Source organism: Gossypium arboreum, chromosome 12 (assembly GCF_025698485.1).
Source record: "Gossypium arboreum isolate Shixiya-1 chromosome 12, ASM2569848v2, whole genome shotgun sequence".
Classification (NCBI taxonomy): domain Eukaryota; kingdom Viridiplantae; phylum Streptophyta; class Magnoliopsida; order Malvales; family Malvaceae; genus Gossypium; species Gossypium arboreum.
This window is the reverse complement of record NC_069081.1, coordinates 118,477,605-118,484,221: the sequence shown is the minus strand read 5'-3', so window position 1 is coordinate 118,484,221 and position 6,617 is coordinate 118,477,605.

Here is a 6,617-nt window from a genome sequence, read left to right as displayed (position 1 = left end):
ATGTAGATTATTTAATTTAGATTATAACACACTCATTAGGAAAATAATTTATGTAACAAATATATTTAAAAAAATTGATAAAAAAGAAGGAGGAAGTTTTGGTATAGTAAAATTGAGTTATTAAAGACTATAGCATATGTATTTTCTAAATTTTATATAAAAATACACTTATAATAATATGTAAAATAATTTTTTATAATTTTTAATTAATTTAAAATTTGATTTATCAATGACACTAATTTAATCAAAACTCTTAAATAATAGTATAAATATTGCAAAAGCTAGTTTGGTAATTATCATCCATATAGAGAGTGAATGAACAAATATATACTTACGAGAATTAAGGTTTGATCCATGTGTTGGTAGATTTTTTCTCTTTGTCCATAGGAATGTAATTTTTAATTTGTTTGTATAAAAATAGATGGAATCTATATTTTAATGCAAAAATCCTCATAAAAACGTTATATTTGGAAATTATAAATAAATAAAAAAAGAGTGGACTTGCTAATTATTGGTATAAATAGAAATGTTATTACAAAGTTATTGGTCAAGTATAAAGTGTAACAAATGCATCATAGGATGTAGTAAAAATATAAATTTATAAATAAAAAAATTTCCATAGACGATGTATACTCTTAGTTGGAAGAGTTAATATATCATTTGATATCTAAGTTCAACTTGGTACCTTAGTTTAGCTTCAATGTTCAATGTGGAATCTTTTCATAGGTATTAATCGTTGTATTAACCATCTGGTTAGTGTTCATTTTGGATTAGTTTATAGGCAAGGTAATGGTATGGCTGCAGCTTTGGCTATAGCAGGGGTGAGAAGATCATCGTTATTTAAAGCTTGGTGGTGATCTATTTTCTTTATATCTATTTAGTAGTTTGCATATGTGATGGATGTTTTGTTATATCTTGTTTATCTGGGTGTTTTGTAATTTTTGTCTAGGAAATTGGTTGGTATTTACCAACGGCTTCCTGTTATTAATATATTCACATCAACTGAGTTCAAAAAAAAATGTTCAATGTTTTCTAGTAAAAAGTACAGAGGTGGTTAATTGTGACAAAAATATAGCTCAAGTACTAAATTGAAAATTAAATTCAAAATCAAGTACTAAATAATATATTAACCCTAGTTAAATTGTATTTATCAATTTAAAACAGTAAAAGTAACATGGAATCTCTATACTAGGAGTTGGATTGCATTTTGTCCCCTCTACTAAAAAAATAGCAAATTAGTCCTCGTACGTCGGACCAAAAAGCTAGTCCTTTTATTAAAAATTTATTCCTGTACATCAGCATGAGATACACATGACACGTGATACGTCACTTTTTGATTATTCCATCAATCATGCCAATTTTTTAATAATATAAATCGGTGGAATTTTTTACAAAAATGACCAATTTGCTCTTTAATATAATGTATAGGGACTAATTTTCATTTTTTTTAAATAATGAGACAAAATATAATCTAACTATTAAAATAAAGGCTTCCATAGTAATTTTACCATTTCAAACACAATATATGATTTGCAGATGCAGTTACCTCTTTAGAATTGCGAAGCATCAAAATTTGGAAAGTAAAATAGTACCGAAAACTGTTGGGAGCCTCGAAATGTAGTCCAGAAAATGCAAATAAAATTTACATATAACAAAAAAGACAAGATTCACCATCAAACATGCTTAGATTCCAGATGGCTCGAATCTGCAAAATACATAAGCAAATAAATTATATTATAAGATTCTGACAAGCCACAGTCCAATAGGGTGATACGTTTGGTACAATAAATTTAAATTTTGGGGCTCCTTAATTATATATCTTTTGGCTTAAATTATAAGGCATTGATTATTTGTCATCTCTTATGAATTTGGAAGAGACATTTATATAAACAATTAAGGTCGTTTATGAAGGATGATGATGAAGCAAATCTTTGATCAAGATTATGACTCTACAATCTCACCAAAGGTAATTAGTATTAAGTTCTCATGTCGAATTTAAATAAAATCGAACTAGAGAAAAAATTAGAGCGGGAGAAAATTAAAATTTTAATTTAGTTATATAAACTTAATAAATATTGAATGTAGCGATAATAAATAAATATTAATAAAAACAGTTACAATTCCCGAAAATATTAATCTTCGTGAGCTAATGAATAAATAAATATTGTACTAATTTGATTAATTAGCTAGCTAGCAAGTACACCCAACATTCTAAACCAACTTGGCTTAGGGTTGATCAGCCTATAAACTGGTAATCACATGTCTTTGCTAGCATATATTATATGTATATATAAAATATAATCACTTGTGTTGAACACATATAACAATTAATAAGATCACTTGTGTGACTCAAAAATCAATAATGTGAGAGATCTTCCGCCAAATATTGTACTTTCGAGAATCCTACTTGATTTCTGGCAAACTATTTTCTTTTTTTTTTTCTTTTTTTTTACTAATAAATTAGCTCTGCTTCTCCCCCACTTGTTATTAATCAATCATTTTAATATATATATATTTACTATATCATAATTAAATTTAATTATCATCTCTGGCTTGTTAATCCCAAGTATATGTAAATATCTAATGACTATAATAGCAAAAGAGAAAAGGGTTTTTTTTTATTATTTTAAAAGAATAAACAATTACTAACATAAACCCTAATCTCAAATGTGACAATTAAGCAAAATGATTCGACAAAATCCTATGTTTGATGAAATATACTTGTATATTATTATAATAACATTGATCGTACATGTTCTTATATCATAGGTGACGTTCATAATCACATGCCCTTCAACTAAGTCATATTTTATTTGCTTAATTAAATCTTCCCTTACAACAAGTTTTAGCAAATTATAAAAATATAATAACAAAAATGTTTTTTTAATATTATATTTACACATCAACATTAATTGAAGATTAAAAAGATAAGAAGTGGAATATCAAAATATAACTTTATACTTACTTCTTTAATTATTTCAAATATTTCATTCTTATTTTCAATAAAAATATGTTGACTTTATTTGAATAACGCTAGATGGAATACAAATAATGGGAAAAATATTATATCAAAGATTTTTATAATTCAACATTTTATTTATGAAATATTATATTTATTTTTATATTTAACACCCAACTTTTAATACCATACTAAATAATTTATTTAACAATAGATTATTAAATATTTTAATATTTTAAATGTGTTTGATAATCATTTAAATTTTTTACCTAATTTAAAATTTTCAACAAGATAAGTAGGTAGCTACTTATCACTTAACGTGGAAAATGTTAAGTTGATTGTATTTTATTAAAATACTGAAATAAATTATCTTTTTCTAAAGAAATGAGATATTGAAATTATCATATTTATCTTTTACCCAAAACTATCTAAATTTATATAAACGTCATATTAATAAGATTAAAACTAAATCAATATTTACTTTTATCGAGACAAGATAATATAAATTTAACACTTATAAAAAATTCAATACTTAATTTTTTTTAGCACTTAAAATTTCAGTTTATCAAATAACACCTAATCAAATTTAATACTTGATAAATTCATTGCTAAAAGTTCAACAATTTAATTTTTTAACACATAAATTTTCAATCCACCTAACTATCTAATTTATTAGTTAAATTTACAATTACTTACTATGTGTATCCAAGAAACAATTCATACAAGTTCTAATTTATATAAAAAAATTAAAGTAAATACCTTAAATGATTTATTATGTATAATTGCAATCAAATTCAAGGCACATATTGGGATTTAATCAAGTACCAACCATGTTGTTAAATTCTAGTGAAAAAATTAAAATAAAATCCCACATAGATTCTAAACAAAAATTAAAGAATAAAAATAGAGTAGATGGGAGGGAAAAAAAACTTATCTAATTATTAGTGTTGCAAAGAAGAGCCAATCCGAAAACGCTGCGAATTGTTCATGCAATACATATCATTTTCATGAAATTGCACCAATCCAAAACCATTCAAATATATATATTTTCTCGAGATAAGAAAAATTACATATATATACAAAATTTGAGTTTTTTTTTTTGAGAAATTACATGTATATTCAAACAAAGGAAATAAATTAAGAAAAAATGTAAGTAAATAGTTTCCATAATTTTGAAAAAGAACCAAGAAAACTGATGAGAGCAATTATATATAGCATTATCAATATGTTGGATGGATATGGGGTTATTAATTAGGTCAAATTGCCCTTAATGGTATGAGCCAATTTATTTTTTGGTGAAGGCAAAGGACGATTTTGATATTGGTCAAAGCTTTTTTAACATAAATGAAAGGTCGTATATTCGAAAGGGCATTAGAAAGGTTTAAAAATTATGTTACTAGATTCATAGAATCATAGTTTGTAGAAATATAATAATTATATTTTTCTGCTTTTTTTATGAATAAGTAATTTTTAAAAATTAAATTAATTAATGTGCAATGCTTATTTTACAATCAGATCCAAATAAATTAAAATGAATCATCAAGAAAAAAGGTTAAAAGGGAATACTTTTGAAGACTAGCAGAAAGTGGGTTGCATTGCATGGCGAATGCATTTACGTTACCCAGGAGGCCATGCAAATATGTTAAAATTGTATTTTAGCTCCTCTTAAAATTGATAAATTTCAATTTAATCTTTTAAAAATTATAAAAATATAAGTTATTAAAATGATTAAATTGCATTTCAATTCTCATAAAATTGTACAATTTAATTTCCATGATATAATATATACTTATTTAGCATGAGCCGTGCATGCATGGCAATCCTTGATGTTGTGATTGTTGGATATATTGAATGTTGAGTCGTTTCTCTCACAACATTGGAAAATATCACAGTATGAAAAATACCTAGGCTACCTCTACATTTCTTTTTAAAGTTAGATTTCTGAGAATAGAAGATAGATATACAAAGGGTCATTTTCAGATTATGGATCACCTCCATAAACCAAGAAAAAAAGTAGCATATAATGGAATATTAGGGGGATAATGGCAGCAACAAAGATAGTGGCACCCTCTTATTAGCTAGGGTGGATGGAAGGAATTGCGGTGAATCATAGGCCAGTTTTTGGGCAACCCACTTGGGTGGATCTTTGCTCTAATGCATTTCTATGGAATATTACTCTGAAATTCAGCATGTTGATGCAACGGTTGTGGAAAGAGATGGAATTAAGTGGTTAAACTCTTTAAGAATAGAGAATCAGAAGCAGAGAGGTAGAAGAGCCCCTTTGAGACGTCTATCGATTTTTATTAAATCGAGTTGAATTTTGAATTAAATTAGAATTATATAAAAACTTTTAATACTTTCAATCTTACGCGAATACGTTAACCATCGAAAAAATATATAATTAATTTAATTACATTATCAGTAAGCTGATCAATCACAGTATAAGATATGATTCAACGTTAAACACTTAACTAAAAAAACGATTTAATTGCAATGATTTGCACTAATAAATGTTCCTGTAAGCATGACTGAAAAGAGGGCCTGAAATGAAGTCCATGTCCACAAAACCTTTATCTCCAAAAGTGTAAATAAAACATCAATAGTGGCCTTCCATTTTCTAGAGAAAGTGGACATTTAAAAAATATTCCTTTAGTTTCTCTCAATTTTGAAATTAAGCAAATTGGTCCTTCTAAAAAATTTTAAAATAATTTAATCAATTTCAAAAGTAAGTAATTAAGGATAATTAATCACATCATTAATGTTTTTCATCAATTGTACATGATTTTAATTGATATAATAATAAATCTAACCCTCAAAGTTTACACAATTTTCAAATTGGTCCTAATTTAACATATTTATCTCATAGTATTTACGTAAATGTTGAGATCAAATTTATTGAATTTTTTTAGAATTGAGGTCAAAATGACAAAATATGTAAGCATCGAAGGCTAAATTTATTACCATATCAATCAAAATTATCTACAATTGGCAGAAGACATTAATATTGCGATTTATTGTCTTCAGTTGCTCACTTTCAAAATTGACAAGAATTAAATTGTTTCATTTTTTTTTGAAAGAGATCAATTTGTTCAATTTCAAAATTAAAAGAGTTGAAGAGGTCTTTTTACCCTTTTAATAATTACAGATGGTCTTATCCATTTTGCTGTTTGAGACTCATTCTGATGAAGTCAGAAATGGATGCAAGTAAAGTCTTTCTAACAATAAAAACTTTAGAACAATTTTACATTATGTTAACCAAACACCCAAATTTTACATAGATTAATGTAACATCCCTGACATTCTATCCCATAATCTTATTATCATAATACTCTTACTATTAATTTAATACTTCCAAAATCCAAACCCCATAATACCAATAAATCAACAGAGCTAATGAGGCTAGGCCTAGCTTCCTTTTAATACCCTGCTTGATGCCCATGAATCCATGATTATTGTTTAAGCTTTGAATCCCTAATTAGGACTCGATTAAAAGGTTTAAAAAATATAAGTCCATTGTTATTAATAGCTCAGTTCATATTAAATTTTTATTGATATAAAAAATTAAGGGCTTATTATTAGTAGATATTTATTAGTGAATATGGGTTAAGGACTTATTTGATAATTCATTGCAAATGTTATTCAATGAAAATTAAAATTT